Source organism: Armigeres subalbatus, chromosome 2, assembly GCF_024139115.2.
Source record: "Armigeres subalbatus isolate Guangzhou_Male chromosome 2, GZ_Asu_2, whole genome shotgun sequence".
Lineage (NCBI taxonomy): Eukaryota > Metazoa > Arthropoda > Insecta > Diptera > Culicidae > Armigeres > Armigeres subalbatus.
Genome location: NC_085140.1, coordinates 303,724,141 through 303,744,694, shown reverse-complemented (window position 1 = coordinate 303,744,694; position 20,554 = coordinate 303,724,141). Strand labels below are relative to the sequence as shown.

At 41.6% G+C, this 20,554-nt stretch overlaps 1 protein-coding gene across 3 annotated transcripts in view; it reads left to right on the top strand.

Annotated features, from left to right (window-relative positions):
* The window catches only part of LOC134212511 (calphotin-like), a 314,355-nt gene that overhangs the window by 11,651 nt on the left and 282,150 nt on the right, over window positions 1–20,554 (top strand). For all 3 annotated transcript variants that reach the window (XM_062690462.1, XM_062690461.1, XM_062690457.1), the window contains exon 2: window positions 14,875–14,890. The gene's annotated coding sequence lies outside the window, so the exon portion shown is untranslated. The remainder of the gene's footprint in view (window positions 1–14,874; window positions 14,891–20,554) is intronic.

The window sequence follows — 20,554 nt, the reverse complement described above, 5'->3', positions numbered from 1 at the left end:
AACGATTACGATTGACGCCGAATAAACACTAAGCTCCACCGCGATGAAGCGTGATGTCCGATAGCAGAGCTCATAACTCAAGCCGCGGTATCGCTTTCAAGTGGGTGCCGTTCAGCTCTCATATCTCGATGGGCGCCATCGCATCGTCGTCATTTGTATCACCACCATGTGCATATCGGGTCGGGACGACTCCCCAATCATCGGACAACGGGACGGGACGGCTGGCGGTACATATTCGGTACTGTGCGCGATTCTCAAGTATGTGAAACATCGGCGAGGAATCCAATAAGCAAATATCGCCGAGGAGTTTCGTCGGCGACGCAATACGCATGGGGCGCGAAATGCTTCAATCGTTAGTAGGATGGTACTGGGATTAGCCTCCCGCCCGCCATCATCCATCCGCTGGACCGTCGCCGTCAGGTTTATACGCAGCAGATTTAGGCGCGCGGCAATCACCGCAATTCGACGAGAATGGTTGTGGGGCCCTTGTATGGCAGGGTTTGTGGTGTATGGAGAGTGTATGTATATTCCACATTTGAAAAAAGTATGGTCCCTTTGGCTCGTCGAACGTTCAGCTGCACAAAGTTTAGGGGTAATGATGGCAGTTCGCGCTGGCATTTTAGTAAATACCGGGTATGTGAAGTGATATAATAAAGTCATCGACTTAAGTGGCTGGGTCGGAACGTGGCGTCGAGTGGAAATTCGATGCATCGATCTGGGCTTGATGTAATTCAATCTATGGTCTTTTATTTTCCACTTATGAACTTTTATATGGTTTTTATTGGGCTCTACAAATCATTGATTTCTATGTAAGTGTTGTCTTCAACGCAGATAAACACTGATTTCTTAGGAAAATGTTATCTGTGGGTAGGGAATGAACAACTTACCAATCACGAATGCGTTGTTCACAATTCAAATGCTTGCTAGAATAAGAGCGCAAGTGGCAAGGTTTCCTTAAAATAAAAACCACACACTCTGGGGTGATAACAGACAAACTGCTAATCAGTTTTATCATAAAGTGGATAATTTGGCTGCGGCTGACGCCCCTATTCCTACAACAGCTTTAATTTAGATTTCTCCGAATTCTAGCGGCATCGTGTGACAAATCGCACCCATCGATTCCGGTAGCGTCTGGAATGAAGTCAACTGCCACTTGACAGCACCGGCGCATGGGGGTGATGACTCGTCAATGAAGATGTTGGAAAATTTCATTCGTCTTGCGAGAACATTTATCAGTGGTTTTAATTTTGAACAGGCGCCCACAGAATAACAATGGATTTCTTATTTCGGTCGTGGGTATATGTACCGATTGTATGAGCACTCTCCATTTCAAAGCCCCGGTCTTGACACATTTTTTGGGCTCATCATTAAATAACAGAATGGACGCAAAGAGATGAGGAGAGTATAGTCGAACAACAGCCGAAAGGGAATTGAAAGTGAAAACAGCGACGATGATGTTTCTGCAATGTGGTTTAGCACAATTGGAATCTCAATTTTTTTCTCCTGCTCTTCTTCATCGAAACCCCAATAAATTCGTTTATCATTGGTTGAGACTTGGTCCCGTTTGCGTTACCGAACAACCACCAGGCGGTTGTGCGAAGGATGTTTCGAACGAAGGTGTTACAATCGTTCAATCGATGGTCTCGCCAAAAATTCGCACGGTGCTCATATAAAGGGTCTTTCGTCTCGTTGGTTGTTGAAACCGGTCAAACACGTGAAGAGAGGTTCGATATTCAATCAAATGTTAAGTGCTAGTTTGAATCAGACACGCGGTCTACAGGCGAAAATGCACAATCACGGCTCTTGGAGCTTGATGAGGTGATTGATACCTGTACGGGTTTTTTTTTCTCATTTTGGGATTTGTTAAGATTTGGAGAAGTGTACAGTCATTTCACAGTTATGAATCAACCACACGCCAAATAATAATCAGTCGAAACTCAAGTGGTGCCCTCCTTACCCGTGCGGTAAGAAGCGCGGCTACGAAGCAAGACCATGCTGAGGGTGGCTGGGTTCGATTCCCGGGGCCGCTCTAGGCAATTTTCGGATTGGAAATTGTCTCGACTTCCCTGGGCATAAAAGTATCATCGTGTTAGCCTCATGGTAATACAAAAATGGTAACCTGGCTTAGAAACCTCGCAGTTAATAACTGTGGAAGTGCTTAATGAACACTAAGCTGCGAGGCGGCTCTGTCCCAGTGTGGGAATGTAATGCCAATAGGAAGAAGAAGAAGTCAAGTGGATCGAAATTATTATTTCAGTATTTGAATGTCGCGTTTCTTAATACGTCAAAAACTAGCACAAGCAAAAATTATAATTTTTATGGGAATTAAAAATAGTGGCCAACTCACAAACAAACAAAATAATGATTTATTATAAAAATAACCATAAATATGGATCATATGATACATGAACAAGTATCGTAATTCTCACTTGTTCTACCGAGCAGAGAATGCTGCCTTACGCAGGTTTTCGTCGAGAAATCGATTGTGAGAAAAAAGGTCTGATGTGTGACATCCATTTTTCGTTCACTTTCAGTGCCGCGAAAAGTTGATTTGCTTCATTCCTTTCAGCTTTTCGTGCCTTCACCAATGCCAACAAAAATAGCTTTCATGGAATAAACAACCAGGCCCCTATAAGCAGTCAATAGAATGGCTGAAGTGAGCGCACCCAGTGCCATTTTTGTTAATTTCTAGGTTTGAATCCCGTTGCGATTTTTTATAATTGCATACCGAAAATTTTCGCAAAAAATGAGTGAGGCTGAAAAAAGATGAAACAAAAAAGATTTTCACGATTTTCAATTATCTTCCAGGTTCGTTCTAGAAAAAAGAACGGTGAGTGAAAGTTGCTTTCGCCAAAAAACTTTGAACCGAAACTGGCTTGATTTCGTCTCATTGATTTCGGCCTTTCATGATTTCAGCCTTTTGTAGAACACCCTTTCATGGCAATAGGATTATGTTTCGACGAGTTCTACGTGTTTTGGTACAAACAAAAGATTGTTGTCATGACGGGATGTTAAATCCGGCCAAAACTGCGCAATTTCTTCAGAAGTGCCTTCAGAATGCGCACGATAACTATTTTTTTTTGCTTATCTATTAGATGGCTAAGTCGATCTTCTATCTCTCCCTTGCGATTGTCCAAGTTTCATTTGTATGTGATGCCATGTGGTTTTGTTTTAGATGTAGCTTCTTAGGTTTTAGGAACGAGAGATTTTTCTACCTTTGATTTGTTAAGAATGATTTGGCAGAATCTCCTAGAGTCTGCCTGCTTGTACTGTTTAGCTTGGATGATTTCCATTGACTATCCAGATTGCCAGCAGTTTGCGGAGTTACGATTGATGTTTTCTGCGACCACTTGTTCGTCTGACATGTCGTATGCTGCTAGAGCGGTCCCAGATTCTGTTTTAGTGGCATCCGAATACAGATGGTGTGGTAGCTGTTTTTATTGCGCTGGTCATACTAAATCGAACAACACAGTTTGAAAGTGTGACTGTTCCAAACTGTGATCAAAAGTCTCGCTTAACTTTTCAAAAGGACCTAAGTAACATTTTTTTCATGCATTAATTTGAATAGCGCAATCAAAAGCTATCATGTTGTTCTGTTGATTGCGCTATTCAAATTAGTTCATGAAAAAACTGTTACTCAGGTCCTTTTGAAAAGTTAAGCGAGAAGTGTGACGGTGGGGTGTCGATTACAATGGATTTTGACATCGATAAATGTCAGGCGAAAGCAAACGGTATGAGAACCACCTGCTTTTGTTTTGAAAATTTCCTTCTGACATTTTCGCATCTTGCAACTTCTTGCATTTTCTCCTTCTAAATGATGGCCAAGGTTGCCAGTTGTGCAGTTTTCATAATTATGTATTTCCATCAGAAAATAATATTATTTAGTGGGATTCGAGAAAAAGAATTCGGCAACTGTGCACACGCAATAAAGAAGTATGATTATCGAAGTGCATCGATAATCAATTTTTCAAGGCAAACTGCAATAACAGCTTGAACTTGCTGATGGTTCGTTTTAGCTACCCTTTTGTCGATTTGCGTTTCGTATTAGAACCTGCTAGGCCTATGTGTTTACCGAATTCTTATTTCTATCGAGAATATTTATTTATTAATGATTTTAAGTCCAGTTCAGAACGAAGGATGAGAAGGCGTTGACCTTCGCTGTCTTCTAGGTTTTCTCGCGTTACTTACCTTGATAGTTGATATGCTACCGCTCCTCCTCGATGAGCCTACGCCGGATGGAATATTCTTCTACCACGGATCCTACCACGAAGCCTACGGCATCTTCCGGGTTCTCCGCTAAATATTATCTTCGTTTGATGCTCTTCCGGCATTTGAACCACGTGTCAAGTCAACCATAGTCTGCCGTGGTGTATTTTCACGCCGATCGGTTTAGTAGTTTCAGAGTCTATAATAAGGGTCAGACAGACAAATTATTTTTTTTGCATGTAAGAAGAAGATTTCGGCAATTTCGATCTGCATGTTTGGTTATAGTTGCTTGGTACGCGAATTGTGACCTCAGTATGTTGATCGCTTCAGTTGCTTTTTTGTTTGTTTTGTTGACGTGGATCACTCGACCTTCGGATACTGAGATCTCATCCATGATGGATAAGCGGTTGCTACCAAACTTATGTGGGTTTATTTCCCAAGCTGTTTTTTTGGTTGAGTCGGACTTGGCTACCAATATATCTACTCTGTTGTTGTTGGTGATCGTTGACATGCACGTAATGACATCCGTCGTTTGGTATTTCTTTTTGAGCAGTTTGACGATACAGTCGACTCGCTACATATCGATGTAGAAGGGACCATCGAAATACACGTAAAAAAATAACCTCATATGTTTTGGCAAAAAACCATTCGAAAATACTTATACTCTTCATTATGCCACCTAATGAATGATCCCATATCAAAAAGCTAATAACATTCATAAGCTAATGAAAGGTATAAGTTTCGGAATGTATGTGACTAATGCGATGTATAAGTTTTTTCTTAAACATATCATTAAGCGCCTGATTTGGCAAAAAAGTATTAGAAATCTTAATGATAAACAACATTAATTTTTTTTACGTGTAGAGAAAGAGATCAAGGGATGGAAGAAGCATTGAAATGAGTACTAGATCGAGAAAGCTCGTTACTATGAAAAAAAACGACAAAACAAATGTCATTTATTGTTTTTTATGGTCTAGTTGCCAGGAAATTTGAATATGTCGCAGAGTGAATTTTGAACCACTTTCACTCGGCCCGCTCCCCTTTTTTGGCTATATTGTTGTGATTTTTTTATAAAGTTATAAGTTCATCACCTCAGGTCTGTATCGAAGAAATCGTAAGATTCGATGCCAATTTGATCAAAAACAGTTTTTTGTTGTTTTCTCGAAATTGTGTAAAATGGACTTATGCAGTTTCTCAAACAAATGATTCAACTATTTTCGTCAACTAATGTGCCCAACAGAAATAATGGATTTCAATCTATTTGGTGATAACGTAATTTGAACAAAATATGCTGAATAAAGAGAGTATTACGCCTATGAGAAGAGTTCTTGAACTTGGTTTCTGCTGCATTATAGATGGTTAATACAAACAGTGGAGAATGAAAACTGGGTCTGTACACACCGACGGGATTTCTATTTATCGCCGGACTTTCTGTATAAAAGTTTGATGGAAACTAGCTAGCCTAAAAATAAAAAAAAAATCATTTAGAATAAAAACTAATTCAAAAATCTATCTAGGTAAATAAATTAGTAAGTAGAAATCAAGTACGCGTCCGATTGTGTTCACTTCCAGGCAGAACGATCACGCGATCATCGAAATATTTTGCTCTGCATTTTGCGAGCTAGTAAATCAATAAGCAAACAGAAGTTCAGTGCGCGTACGATTCGTCCTTTTTAGCTATGTTTTCTGCAGCAGAGCCATTTCTACCTTCCTTTAGCACGCAGAACAATCGCGTAATCAATGACATATTTTGTTCTGTGTTTCCTACCACTCAAATAAATGAAAAAAACTGCGTTGCGTGGGTGATTAAATGGTGAATGGTGATTAAGTGGAAATTTAGTGCGCGTCTGACTGTGTTTATTTCCAGGCAAAACGTTAGTGTAAGCAAATAGAAGTTCAGTGCGCGTCCGATCACGTTTTCTTTAACAAGCAGAACGACCGCGCGATCATCGAAATATTGTAGTGCGGTTAATAAATAAATTAATAAGTGCGAGCTCGATTGTGATTTTGTTTAAAACTACACGCTACACCCGCATACCGTTTACCAAAACGAACCCTGCTACACTCCCTTCCCAATATATCCAACATCCCAGTGATTTCTCGTGGAAGTGCAGATGACGCGTCGGCTTAACATGGTTTATAAGGAAATCCCCTTAAAATCATTCTTTTAACTTAAACTAACTCTAATGATTTTTCACATTTTCCGTCTCTTCTACAAAGTTGTCAAACCAGCAAAATCACATGTTTTTGCTGAACATTGTAACTTTCTATTTCTTATAAATCAAAAGTTATTCAAATATTATGATTTTGCATAGGTTTACAAATTTTTAACACAGCATTCGAGAAGACTCTTGTCGACAAAAGTTTTCAATGTCAGTATAAAAATGAAATAAGCGGTTTTTAGTATATCGTGAAGAAATTTGCGACTTTTTGCAATTAAGGGAGTAATCACAGGTGGAAATACCTCTAAAAATATGTTTAATTTAAAGATAACTTTTGTTGTATGTGAGATGGAATGTTACAATGTTCAGCAAAAACATGTAATTTTGCTTGTTTAACAACTTTGTAGAAGAGACGGAAAATGGGAAAAATCATTGGAAAGAGTTAGAATAAAAAATAAGATTTTAATGGGGTTTTTACATAAAACGACTTAAGTTTGTTATATATGAGAGATAGAAACTCGGGATGTTCAGCAAAGTTGCTCGTATTAATATTTACTACAACTTTGTGGAAGACACTACGTGTCTATCTCATTCAGATGGAAAAATAATTTTCTCAACTCACTTTTAGGGGGATTAATCATCAAACTGTTTTTATCGAAAGATGCGCTCCTAAATATCTTGAAACTTCTGTGAACAAACCCTATATCCAAAATCAACACTTTTCGAGTTTTTGAATTTCGATCGTGAAAATGACGAAATAAAACACTGTGCGGAGCTGGTATTGCTTTGTTTTGGGTCACCAGTTCTTACACATTGAAAATAATGTTAATCCCAAACATCATCTGTTGGTTCTCTGTGTAATTACAGCTGATCCGGCAATAACGGAGTAGCAACCGTGGGCGGTCAATCATGCTCATGCTCAGTTATAAGTTCATCACCTCAGGCCTGCCACTGTGGGTGGCAAACGTTATTTTTTTGAATAATACAGACCAAGAGTACTTTCGTACTTTGGTCCACACCTTTACTGAAGCACATCGAGCGTAACAGTATTGATCGATTTCTCTTAATCGATTTTATATTTCGCCTATAGCTTAGCTGTTTCAAAAGCTACAACCGTGATTGTTACTTCTAGTGCAAGATGAAATCATCTTTTATCACACAGCACTATTAAATCTTCGGAAAACTACCGCAATTCGCTACATTACTAAAAAGAAAACATCGACGAAGAGGAATCGATCAATGCAGTTACGCCACTATGATTTCGTAGCTTTGGTTTCTTTTTTTTTCTTATTCGAGTCTGTAATGTGCGAGTCTGAATGGTTCGTCCTTTTTAGCTATGTTTTCTGCAGCAGAGCCATTTCTACGTAGTTCTATTCTAAAAAGTGTCCGAACTTTTCTCGTGTGTCGTAAACGCTGGTTTAATGCTGTAGCATTTTTAGCTTTTCCACACACTGCGATGACTTGAGCTGGACCTTGCCTTTTCTTGTGGTAGTGAGAATTTTCTTCTATGTGTTGGATGATTTGTCCTATATTTGAACAACTGGTCTCGCTCCAGTGGGTATTTCTGAGATACAATTTTTTATGAAATAATATTCTCCCTGATATACACCTTCAATATGATACAAACCCCTTTTTTGGACGTTATTTTGATACTATGAGTCAGTCTCAATCAGTTCCAGACCTATCATTGCAGATTGCGTCGATGGGACTCGCAGTTATATTGGATCATTCTTTGCCCTGTTTGTTAAATGCTACAGAACAGGCTTCATCTAGTTTCGTCTGCTTCCTGGTTACTCTTCCCTGTGTGCTTTTTCTGCTCTCCACTATCCGTTTGATCCTGTTGGTAGCTTCTCTCTGTTCTAATGCCATTTTGCTGCTCTGATTGTTCCTTTCCTGGATTCTATTTGAATTTTGTTAAAGGAAACGATTTGATTTTTGTTAAAGAAAAAATCTATATTTTTCAATATGTACCCCAAACATAATTCTGAATATTTTGCTCACAAATATATGCAAAAGCAAACATGCCGTCAACAAAAAGTAGTACAATCCTTCATCTATGAAGTGAAATTCAATGAATAACAATTGAGTCGCACAACAATTAAATCAACAACCAAAACCACCATCCCGACATATGATGCTTGAAAGCGAAGCACTGAACAAACGGAACGCGGTGGTCGTCATCATTCCAACGGAACATCCTGGACCGACGACGACGCGTCAACTCGGTCAATGCATTATCATCATCTCTGTTGTTAGTGACAAAAAAATAAGCTTTCGTTAACAATAAAATTTATTCGATCATTTAATTCGCGCACCGACCGCCATAACTCCCCGATGTGTCATCATCTGGCTCGGTTGTCGGTCAACGTTGCCTGCCGATCCACGCGCTCAGTTCTGTTTCTGTATCAATTATTGTGCTGATGTATTCTTCGGTTCTTCCCCCAAAGCACGCACACACGAAAACCTCGCCGACCAAACATGATGGATGGTCGTGTTCTTCTCGTGGTGCATCCATCGGAACATTACGTTCTTTCTCCGGAATCAGCCCTGATGGGCTTTCTTTGTCGATAGCATCGACAAACAGAACCGTGAACTCTCGCATGAGGGCCATCATTCATTCAATTGACAACGAACTGTAAACAATTGCAATCCCACTTGTATTGAGTACGCGTTGCGCGTCTTGGGCGAGTACTAAGATAAGGGTTCACCGTCCGTGGATCGCTCCCGGTCGGTCAACATCTAATAGTTGGTTTGGTAACGATGAAAAAGAAAGTAATATTGCTATCGCTATCAACATTTCACACAGTTATTTATAGCGCCTGGCCGACCGGCACAATTGGACAGCGAAAAAAAAGAGCATCCGTGTCCCCGATCACCCGGCCTCGGGGACCATTCTCTAATCTTAATTCAATTATTAATCGTTTGGTAATTTACTTCAATTGAGTGAACGGAGTAGTACGTAGCGGTAGTGTGAGAGTGTGCTTGATTGCGTGCTGCTATTCTTGACAGTGAAATCCTCGTCGACAAGAATCGAGTCCACATAAGCAGCGTCGTCAATTGAGAAAGAATGCCGCGCGGCCCCGCGGCGGAATGTGATCCATTCTTGTGAGTGATGATGTTTTATGGGATGATAAAAAGATATTCAAATGGGCTGACGCGGGCGACAATCAATTATGGCTATATAAAACGTATAAAACAGTTGAGCGGGGCCCGTTTGGTTGGCCGTAAGATCATGTCAATGTCAATGACCATATCGTGGGATGGATTACGGTTCCCACAAACCAAACAAGTCCTTGGATTGCAATTCTGCATTGGGCCTGTTGATCAAAATAGGGAACTTTTTTTTTAATTGAACATTATTTTTGTGGAAAATTAAACATTGGTGACATTTTTATTTCTCGAGAAATAATACGTGCCGAACGATCTGGCATCCTTAGTAAAATTTATTTTACCTTTGCATGCTTCTGGTGGTTCATAAAATCCGTTTTTGATCCACCTTATGACGTTCCAGACATTGTCTTAAAATCATCGAACAATTTTGAAACGCTATGAGCAGTGGTTACATGAAAACGAAAGGTTTTAAGCCAGTTTCCGGATCGAGAGACCCGAATTTAATTGCGACTGCTTTCGAACTTTTTTTCGAATCTGCAATTCCTTCGAAGCTATTATTCTCTAAGTACTTGTGATACTCATACAAAAGATATTTTCAGAAAGTACAGACAATCATCACCCTACGAAATATTTTACTCGTTGATGAGGTATTTCAAAAGCTAAGTAAAGTTTGTAAGGGTGTTCAGATTTGGTCCCATATAAGCCCTAAATGGTCGTTCGGCAGAACGAGCCCAAAACCATTCGGCCGAAAATGTCATTTGGGTCGTCATTTGGCTGAAGTTGTCGTTTAACAGAAATGGCCTTTTGGTCGAATTACTTATTCGGCCAAACGACATTTTCGTCCAAACTGCCCTTTCTGTCAAACGGATTTTTTGGCCAAATCACTTTCGGTCAGATTTTTTTGGTCTAATGGTTTATTCGGTCAAATAATACATTTGGCCATGCAACTTTCAGCCACTAATCACTTTTGGCCAAACGGCCAGTTCTATGAGAAGTTGCACCCAGGGATATGGTGCGGCATGAAACTCTTTGCGTGCAGCACGCGTTGTTAGGAGCGAGCCCTTTCAGATCGAGAGAGGCGAGTAAGTGCGGATCGTGCTCGGGGCTCTCAAAGAGTCATGCACAGAGCAGCACTTTAACTGCACTTTTTCGGTTTTGCTTCGGCATGATTTTCGAGATCTAAACGGTGATTATTACACGCCTTAGAGTTTGGTGTTCTATAGAAAGATGGTTGATCGGCGCAATCTTTGTTTGACATTTCGCAATATAAATAAAGAATATATGCAAAATTTATCAACTATGGGAAGTATGTAAAAGTTGATAGAGGATAGTTTGTTCATATGATGGATACATGTGAATTATATTTACTTTGAAAATATTTGAAAATATTCCAACGGAAAGGCATCTTTTAAGATTCCAAGAATATCTGCATGTGAATAATAATGAAAATTAACCAACATTTTTACGCTGAAGTCCATTTTTACATAAATATAAAAAACTACGTAAAAATTACTTCAACGTTAATCGATCCCGTGGCATTCCTCATGCCTTTAAAAAAAACCATGTATGTGGAACCACTTTGATTCCAAAAACCACATATAAAAATTTGCCTCTAAAGCAACCCTAATGTATTTTATAATAATTCATCATATGTATCCGCTATTTCATCATTGGTTATTTTGACGGTTACTATAATGCTACTGTGCAAAAAAAAATATTGAGAAAATAATCTACTGGCAATTGAAACACATTTTTTCCAAATGGAAGAGATTTTGAAGTATTTCAGACATATTCTTTGTATCAATGTTCAATGTAATTTTTTTTAAAATTCATTTTGCAAACGCGTGGCTTGTTTATGTAGAATTGAAAATATTGACAACAAATAATAATAACTGTAGCAATCAATCTGCAATTATACATCACGCTGCAGTGATTCCAGGAGAAGAAATGTATTAATTACATTTATCTCTGATCGCCAAAATAAATTTTCCAGTGGCGTCGCGTAACCTCACTTTTTACCTGTGCACTGACCCAAAAAATGAAAATTCTGATATTTTGACAGCCCAAATGGAAAATAAAATTATCAGAGTCGTTTAAACTAATCAACATCTAGTTATTCTATGCATTTCCGCACACCAATTCCTTAAATTTAAGTCCAGTGCACAGGTAGATTGAGGTTAGGGAAACGCCACTGAAATTTTCAATTGCATTCATCTATGATTTTTGGAAAGAAGAAGAAACTGCATAAATAAGTTCCAAATATCTGCAAACATATAACTTTTAATTGTTGTAGAGCAAACAAACGAAAGCAATTAAACATTTTTGCCGTTCATTATTTGATGAGCATTTAACATGATTTCAGTTTTCTCGATGAATTCCAAAAGCACAATGTGCACTACCCGTGCTACCCAAAAGTGTAGTGCAGCCTTTGACTCGCACTCAGTAACGAGAGCCCGCGCACCTTCGGCTCTTTAGCTCGCAAAATTTGAGAGACGCGCTCCCGAAATTGGGTGCTGCACGAATATTTTTCGCACCGCTCTGAGTATTCAGTCAATCCCTGGTTGCACCGTTCGCATAAGGGCCACGTGACATAAAAAGGAAGCGTCTTAAGAACGAGCGTGAGGTGGCGGCAGCACTACGAAGAGCACCTGAATAGCGATATGACAGACAACGATGGCGCAAAGATGATGGACATACATTTTCCAGCTCCTGATCTTCAGGATATCCAGGAGAATATTGGCCGGCTGAAAGTTGATCAACTATCAGGAGAGCTGTTCAAATACGGTACTGGGGCACTAGTTAGAGCGCTGCACTTGATAATTACGAAGATTTGGGAAGAGGAGGTTCTGCCGCAGGAGTGGATGAAAGGTGCCGTGTGTCCCATCTACAAAAAGGGCGATAAGCAGTATTAGTAGCAATTACCGTGCAATCATTAGACCGATAGTCCTCTACGGACATGAGACCTGGACGATGCTCGTGAAGGACCAACGCGCATGTAGAGTTTTCAAAAGGAAAGTGCTGCGTACCATCTATGGTGGGGTGCAAATGGCGGACGGTCGTGGAGAAGGCGAATGAACTACGTATTCCATCAGCTTGGGAGAACCATCTATCGTTCTCACCGCGAAAACATCGGATGACTGCGATGGGCTGGGCACGTAGCCAGGATGTCGGACCGCGGTGAAAAAGGTTCTCGATAACGATCCAATGGGCACAAGGAGGCGAACAAGGTGAAATGATCAACGTACCTGGATATGATTTAATCAATTCGGTCTAAATAAATTTCTCAACAATAAAACGCCGTTTGTATTTGAATTGATTCATTAATCTTTCTATGCAGTGTAATTCGATCATGATAGTGCACCAAGTCTACATGGTCGCCATTCTGTAATCGGCACTACTCAATTCAATAAAAAAAAACTTTCTCCATCTAACGTACATAATGGCCAGGACGGCTGCCACGTTTCCTCGTTAGACCTGAAACTCCCAACGATAACAACAAGTAAGAGCAACTTGGTTGTAATTGGTTGACAATATGTGTCAAGAGATTTATTTGCTCAGTAGCATCGTGTTTCAGTTGATAGCCAGGAATAAAGTTAAACTCAGGTTTAAAAAAGAACTACATATTTAAAGTTTTCAATTTTCACATTTGTTGTCCAGACTTTAGTGAAAAGTGTTGTTTTCTGTTGAAAAGTTTGAAATTTTTTTGTGAGAATTAGCTAACAAGTATCAATTTTTAGCCCATTTTTTTGCTCTGATCCTAAGTTTGTTGAAGGGCGGTAATGCACAATTTCACTGTGGTCGTGAGAGCAGAAGGTGTATTTGTTAACGTTATTGGTCTCCGACATCCGTCACAAAATTCACATTCATACAACAAATACCTTAATTCACTACAACTCCGTGAAACCTGTGCCGACGTCTATCCCCCACGAGACAGAGGAGCACTACGCGCCCACCCGCCGTAACACGACAACCGACGTCAGAGTGGCACCGACCAAAAAGGCGTATATTTATGTGTTATTACCGGGCGATGATTATCCACTATTGATGGTCCTGTTTATAGCCCCGCCGGCCAGCCAGTTGCTTTTCGGACCCGTCGTCGTAGGATCCGTACGGGTTCCCCCGAACATAACATTGCATGTCACATGGGTGTTGAAGTTGAGGTGCCAGAAAGGCCAGACCAGGCCACCAGCGCCTGTAATGTGTTGTTATCGCAGATTGGATGTGTAACGGATCTGCTGGTAGTACAGCCGGCGAGAGTTGTAAGTGAGCGAGTAACTGAACGAAGGTTTCACGGCGACCGACGACATGAGAGTTTCGTGATGTCATGTGTTGCTTCTGGATCCACCACCACCAGTCTTTTCCTCTAGGCTAACTTTGGCTTGGTTCTGGTGCACATAGCTTTACATCGATGTTCGTCGCCTCTTGAGCGAGCAAGCGACGAAAATTCAGATAGCAATATCAGTGCCGGCGGTGGTGGCGGTGTTAGCGTGTGAATTGGTCGTCCAGATGGAAGGAACATGCAGCAGAGAAGTTTTTGCTTCCTAGAAGTATAACTGACTTCATTGGTTTTCATAGTTCAACAAGGACTTGTTGCTTGTAACCACTAAGCAAAAGCTACCATTTGATAGCGGACACGTTGGCGCCGCCTAGGGAGTGTTTAGCTTATAGTTGGTACTAGGTTCAAGTTTATTAATCGTTGAACTTCAGCACGACCCGTGAAATGGAAGTCTTATTATAGACGATAAAGATCACGAGTTGATGTGATTCTTCTTGTTTGGGAATTACATTATTTAGAATGTACGTTTCTATGTTTTTAGTCCCAATACAGATGACTCATTCTTAACCGGAATTGCACATTGTGTTAAAACATTCAGAAAGTTAAGCAATCATGCAACATTCGAAAGCACACTCGTTCAAGCTGAATAAAATAAGTTGTACAGACGCCCTTCAAAATACAACGGCTCCTCAACGCATTTGGCTACACAATTATTCACGATTGACCCCTTTGCAGCGATGATGGTGGGCACACGACGACATTTCGTTTGCAAATTTTTCCGCGTACCTACTTTACTCCTGCCACTTCGAATCACCGAAACGAAGAAAATTTATTGCGGTTTGCCACCCTTCTTCGTCCCACGTAAATGGTCGATGGTAATATAAAAATTTGGTAACCCATTCAGCGCCGTTTCGTTTCCAATGCATCTTTGTCAAGTGCATTTTGGTATCCGCTGTAAAGAAGGGTGCGTGTTCGGCACAGTAAGCTCTGGTTGGTGACTTTGACTTCCCCTAGATATCCTGAATTGGGCTTACTTTTGGGCTACATTCAATTTATTGGCTTTACTTTGTCTCTTTTTTGAATTGGCGCTAATTGTGTTTTTTCTTTTCTTTTTTGCAGGACTGACATTGAAAAGGTATGCTCGAACAAACTGACTACTGGTTAATCAACTGTAACGAGTAATAGGTAACTAAATATCATTATTTGCGTCGAAATATATCCCATATATGGTTTGGATACATGGAATCCTATTAGCTATTCCAAACACTACGCTGTTTCTGTTTTGACATCTTCTTTGTGTTTACTGGGCTTACATTCCCTAACCAATATCTTGCCTTTTCGCAGCTTATTGCTCAACTAATAATCTGTGTTCTGGAAAGTTGTGTGATTTTCCCACCTGGGATTAAAACTTTCAATATGGCATGCTTTGTAGTTGCGCATCTCAGGGCCAACATATGGAAGGCCCCAGCTCTGTTATAGCGCCCAACAAAGAGTGAGCATTCTTCATTCCGATTTCCAAAAATACACATACCTGTCAAAATTGCAAACATTCATTCGAAACACACACGTTGTGCGGGGGAGAATGCGTGAATGAAATTAATTACCCATTTATCGTGGCATTGCTATCGCAATCTCATCACGCTCCGGCTTTTGTGCTGTATGTATGGGATTATTTGGACGAATGTTATTGCGATCATCCGGTTTTTTGTCGATCATAAGCTATTGTTCTCAGGAATTTGAAATATTTCAGAGCGTGATCCATATCATAACATAACAATGACCCTGTGTTTGATAACATTCATGATCATGATCTTTTGAAATACTAAAAATTAAATTCTGTGGAAATAGCTGTTCTTTTTTTGCTTCAAGTAGTTGTAAATGAAAAATAGGATGGAATACGACACTGACAAAATGGGCCTGTCATGGTATCAATATTTGAGTAATCCATTCAAACACAAACTTTAAAATATACACACTCAGTTTTTATATCTGCAGCTAAGCAAAAACTCGCACAGCCGTGTGCCCAGCAAAATATAAACTGATATATCGGCAAAGTTTTCGTTTATTAGCTAATTTTCGGCAAATTATTTGCTGATTTTCAGCTATTTTGACAAAAATCTCGGCAAAAATCATGTTTACTGGAGCTCGGCTGTGCGAATCTCGGTAAAAGTTAAACAAAATGCTAATACACCGGTAAAAAAATAAGTGTATAGTCTACGTGTTCAAAGTGTTTGTCGAAACGTAGTCATATTAAAAACCTGTTTTTATATATATCTATATATATAAAACTCAATTTTTGTATTACTTACTTACTTAAGGATCCTGTACACCTCCGGTGGTGCAAAGGGCCGACTTGAAAGATCTCCATCCTGAGCGATGCCCGGCTATCGCTTTAACCTGTTGCCAGGTTAGATTTCGGTCGACTTCTTTTATTTCTTTATTGAGGCTTCGCCGCCATGAGCCTCTGGGTCTGCCTCTGCTGCGATGTCCCGCTGGGTTCCAGTCTAATGCTTGCTTACAGATTTCGTTTCCGCCCCTACGTAGAGTGTGGCCGACCCAGCCCCACTTACGATCCCGAATTTCTGTTGCTATCGGCCTCTGGTGACGACGGTGGAGCTCGTTGTTAGAGATCCAGTTGTGAGGCCACCAGGCCCGAATTATATACCACAGGCATCTGTTGATGAACACCTGCAGCCGTTGAGTGTTCTCCACTGATACACACCATGTTTCGCTAGCGTATAACAGCACAGATTTCACGTTAGAGTTGAAAATTCGTATTTTGGTACGTTCACTTATCTGCTTGTTTTTCCAGATATTTCTTAAACTCGCTGCCTAGCCCTTGCTTTCTTGATCCGTGCGCCTATGTCGATCTTAGTACCGCCGTCTGACGCCATTTGGCTACCAAGATATTGGAAGCTTTCAACATTCTCCACTGGTTGCCCGGCTACTGTGAAACTGGAAGGAGTCACCGTGTTTACATCCAACGATTTGGTTTTGTTGACGTTGATGACTAAACCTGCCGAGGAGGAGCGCTCGGCAAGGTCGTTGAGCTTACTCTGCATATCAGAGCGCCGTTGCGCGAGTAGTGCAACGTCATCCGCCAATTCGAAGTCGTTTAGGTGCTCCATGGTTATAGGCTGCCATAACAGCCCGCGGTTTTGTTCACGGTCAATCGCATCTACCAGAATCTCATCGATTACGATGAGGAACAGTAACGGTGATAGAATACATCCTTGCCTCACACCAGCTACGACCCGGATAGGGTCGGACAAAAGCCCATTGTGCAGTACTCTTCACGTAAAGGCCTCGTACTGTGCCTCGATGAGTCCGATGATTCTCTCAGGAACCCCGTCTCAAGGCGCCCCACATATTCTCGTGATTGAGACGGTCGAAGCCTTTTTCGTTGTCAATGAATACCAAGGGACTCTTGGAATTCGTTGACTTGCTCCAAAATGATGCGGAGCGTGACAATATGGTCCACACAGGGTCTTCCGGCACGGAATCCGGCTTGCTGCCGCCGGAGAGTCGCATCGATCTTCTCCTGAATCCGGGCTAGGATAATTTTGCACAGAACTTTGAGAACGGTACACAGCAACATAATGCCTCGCCAGTTATCGCATACAGTCAGGTCACCCTTTTTGGGCACCTTCACTAAGATACCTTGCATCCAGTCGACCGGGAAAGTTGCGGTGTCCCAGATATTACGAAATAAACGATGCAGTAGTTGTGCGGATGTCATGGGGTCAGCTTTGAGCATCTCGGCTGATATGCGGTCGACCCCTGGGGCTTTATTCGATTTCATGCTTTGGATGGCTGTTTGAATCTCTAGCAGTGATGGAGCTTCGGTATTGACACGTGTTATACGTCGGATCCTAGGCAGATCATGCCGAGGTGGTGATGGCCTGGTTGGCACTTGAAAAAGTTGTTCGAAGTGCTCGAACCAGCGTTTCAGCTGGTCAGTTGGGTCGGTCAATAACTGATCATTCGCGTCTTTCACAGGCATCGTTGCATTCATCTTCGCTCCGCTTAAGCGTCGTGAGATATCGTAGAGGAGGCGAATGTCCCCGGTTGCGGCGGCTCTCTCTCCTTCGTCGGCCAGAGAGTCTGCCCACGCTCGCTTGTCCCGTCGACATGAGCGTTTTACTTCCTTCTCAAGAGCCGCGTATCGTTGACGGGCTAAGACTTTGGCTCCTCTGGTTTTCGATCGCTCTATCGCGGCTTTGGCTTCTCTTCGCTTCTCTATCTTCCTCCAGGTCTCATCGGTGATCCATTGTTTTCTCTGGGTGCGTAGTTCACCCAGATTGTTCTCGCTGGTGGCGATGAAGGCATTCTTGATGGCGGTCCATTGGTCTTCCACGCTGCCACCTTCCGGAATATCTGCAGCACGCGTCTCCAGTTCTTCAACGAAGGACCGTTTCACCGTGGCATCTTCCAGTCGGCGTGTGTTGAATCGTCGTCCAACTCTTTCCTCCTGCCGACGAATCCGCGCAATGCGCAGGCGTATTTCGCCGATGAGGAGGTGATGATCAGACGCGATATCGGCACTACGTTTATTCCGTACATCAAGAAGGCTCCGTTTCCATTTTCGGCTGATGCAGATGTGGTCGATTTGATTTTCTGTAAAGCCGTCACGGGAGACCCACGTGACCTTGTGAACCGGTCGATGAGGAAGAGCGATCCCCAATCACCATGTCGTTATTACCACAAAATTCTGCGAACAGCTCTCCGTTTTCACTCATTTCTCCGAGACCATGGCGTCCCATAATGCGCTCATGGTTCGAGTTGTCGGATCCGATCTTCGCATTGAAGTCGCCCAAACAGATCTTGATATCACCCTTCGGAATTCTATCTACGACGGCATTGAGTTGACTGTAGAAGTTCTCTTTGTCTTGCAGATCGGCAGCATCGGTTGGCGCATAACATTGGATTATAGTAAGGTTTCGGACCCGTGTTCTAAATCTGGCAACGATTATCCTTTCACTTATAGGTTCCCACTTCATAAGCGCAGAGTGTGCCTGAGCGCTTAGTAGGAAGCCAACTCCGTGATGCCGGGGAGCGTGTTCACCTCGTAAACCAGAGTATAGCAGAACTTGTCCCGACGGCACTCTGTGTTCTCCAAAGTTTGGCCAATGGTTTTCACTCAGTCCCAGGATCTCAAGCTTCTTGCGGCGTGCCTCATTGGCAAGTTGTGCCAATTTACCCTGCTGGGCTAGGGTTAAAACGTTCCATGTTCCTATTCGTGTCCGTTGTTTCGCGCTAAGAGTCGTCGCCGTAAAATCAGTCCGTATTCTTTCATTATCGGATTCTCGAACAAATTGTTGTTTCGGGAACAGTAGGTTGTTGGCCCAAGGTTCCCTATCCACCGGGATGGGGCTGCCATCTTAGGTATAGCTTCCGGGGAATAGCATTTCATACTCAGCCGCTGGATGCCAGAACAGACGCTCGATCAGTCGGGTCAAATTTGTTTAAAGTCCCACCCAACACCAGGACTAGGCTAGTGCGCTTTGAGCGGCACACGGTCGCTTTGATAGGGCCTGCTTGGGGACACATGCAGCTTTTTATAGAAGTTCAACAGAGCCCACTGTCGAACCCCACCACATCCTAGGCAGACCCCACAGGACGCTGATGTCAGAAGGACAACAGTGCCCAGGCTGCACTACCAGCTAAGTACGCAACCCTTAGCTGGCGGTCAATTGTCATCGGAAGACCCGTGGAAGCGTGAGTATTGGAACTTGTGAGGACCAGAGCTATGTTAGGCGCCCCTTCCTGGATGTCAACTCACCATTTCGCAGCCCAAGGCCCAATTTTTGTATGTATGTGCCAAATTACATTACGCAAAATTGAGCAATTTTAAAGCTCCCTTCTCTACACATCCAATGTTGTAGGGATGATTCAATATTTTGGTATGAACCGTTGCACTTTAATGGACCCCTCCCTTCCTTCGTAGCGTTACGTTTTTTGTGAACAGCCTCTAGGGGCCATCCACAGCCTTACCAGCGTCACGCTTAGGGGCGAAATTCATGCAAACATTTTAAAGTTTCACTACAAAAAAGTGTGACGAAAAGGGGAATTAAGCAGAAAATCGCCAATTTTTACGTGACGTGCTTCATGGATCTTCTCCTATGACCAATTTCGCTTCAAAAATCAAAAATCTTCGCTTCAAAAAAAATGTGCAAATTCCTGTAAAGTTACAAAAATTTGGATATAGGGTAAATCACTACTTGGGCCTATTGACCCGATTCCCGGCTCACTGCACAGAAAACTTATAATTTTTGGAAGCTGTAGGTTTATAATTTATTTCACACAATACTCCATATTTTTTTTAATCATTTATTCCACTCATAATTTGTCCAATTATAGAAAATAAAAATGTAGATTCCGAACATTTTTGCTCTCCGTTGCTACACCACTGAGCCGGAGTGAATCTTTCCAATTTTACAAAACGGTATTTTCATATAAACACCTAGGGGAACAGACGGCTTTGGCAGGTTTTGTTCTATTATTGGCAGGGGGGTTTTTGTCGACCGAATTTTATGAAATTTGGCCACAATATTCTTTGATATGTAAAGAATGTTTAGGCCAAATTTGAGCATAATCAGACATAAAAAACCTCCCTGCCAATAATAGAACAAAACCTGCCAAATCCGTCATTACACCTACCTGTAAATCGTCACAGTTCTCGTTACAATCATTGCTTGAAGCTGTTAATCACCCCACAATAATTCTTAACTCACGCACTTTAATCTTTTCTATTTGTTCGTTTCACTAGAACTAATATGAACATATTAGAATACAATTG